General features: G+C 43.2%; 1 protein-coding gene across 1 annotated transcript in view; it reads left to right on the forward strand.

The window, feature by feature from the left end:
- The window catches only part of DDX18 (DEAD (Asp-Glu-Ala-Asp) box polypeptide 18), a 17,961-nt gene that overhangs the window by 15,290 nt on the left and 1,290 nt on the right, over nt 1-1,381 (forward strand). The gene's annotated exons all lie outside the window — the stretch shown is intronic.

Here is a 1,381-nt window from a genome sequence, read left to right on the forward strand (position 1 = left end):
TCATCGAAAGTGAAGTTATCCTGTATCCACTGTAACCATTTGTATCATAATTTGTTATGCTCCCCCATCAGTAAATAACTTCACCAGTCTTGTATGCATTACTTTTCTTGGACTGCCTGTATTTGTGGTCTTAGATAACTTTATCCCAGGTGTTACCAAGGCTCCTTTGCTGAGGGTGAAGTCCCCTTAGGTTCCTGTTCTGAGGGTAAGGCTGCAGGTGGGGGTGGGATAGGGGTATGGCTTTATGAGTGGGTGGAGCCAAGACTGCAGCCATGAAAGTTGGAAAGCAGTGTTGTTAAGGAACAAAGCAGATGGAAAGCTTTGGGACCACTGGGCTACAAGTGTTAATTAATTGATGTATCTAAATTTCAGAACCATGGTATGGTGCTATAGGATAAGTACTGCACTGCTGACCACATAGTCCATAGTTCAGAGCCACTCCTCAGAAACCCTATATTCAGGGTCACTGTGAGTCAATGGGCTCAGTGGCACTTAACAACAAATTCTTTTTTCTTTTTTTGGTCTTAGCCAGGTTAGCATAAACAAAGTTGAATTTATGATATCCCCCGAAAGGTTCTGTTTACTGTATTATGTAATGGTTGAAATGAGTTTGGATTCAAATTGTAGCCAGGCTATTCACATCTGTAGATCTATTTCATGTGTAAAAGGCACAGTGTGATCAAATAGGTTCACACGTGTTAAGTGCTTTAGGGCAAAGCACTACAGTTCATTGTCTTTATTATGTGGGTAGATAATGGAGAAGGTGATCTGAATATAGTTTTGGAGGTAGGAACAAAGTGGGACCTCAGGGATTACTCAGCAGGATTTAGCGTCATAACCCTGGCAGTAATGAATGGCTGCAGTCAGGAAGAACTTGGTTTGATTCCTGGCTCTATCACTTCTTAATGAGTCCTTGAGCAAGCAACTGCTTTCTCCACTTAATGTCCACATCTATAGAAAGGAGGCAGGTAATGGTGCCCACAAGAACTAAATGCAGTAATTCATGTCTAATGATAATAGCTTAGGATTGTGGAGAGTCTGCTCTTAGACACTAGACCTCTTGGCACTAGTACTGAGAGCATCAGATCAGGACTGGAGGGAAGAAACAAATGCTGTCCCATACTCTCTCCCCATCATCAAAAGTCTACTTGTGATTCCCAGCAAGACAGCAGACTAGGCAGGCACTACACAGACTACAACAAAGATAAAGAGACCAAATGGAAATGCTGCAACCCTGAAATTCAGAGGAAAGGTTGGAGTTGTGGACCGAGGGCTAGGTGGAAGAAGAAGCTGAACAAGGACTGAGGAAGAGACGTGAACAGCTGGCCAGATGCAGTGCGATCATCTTGAATTTGGTGGCAGAAAGTGACCTGGCAGAACA

The sequence above is a fragment of the Chrysochloris asiatica genome, unplaced genomic scaffold, assembly GCF_000296735.1.
Source record: "Chrysochloris asiatica unplaced genomic scaffold, ChrAsi1.0 scaffold00123, whole genome shotgun sequence".
NCBI lineage: Eukaryota > Metazoa > Chordata > Mammalia > Afrosoricida > Chrysochloridae > Chrysochloris > Chrysochloris asiatica.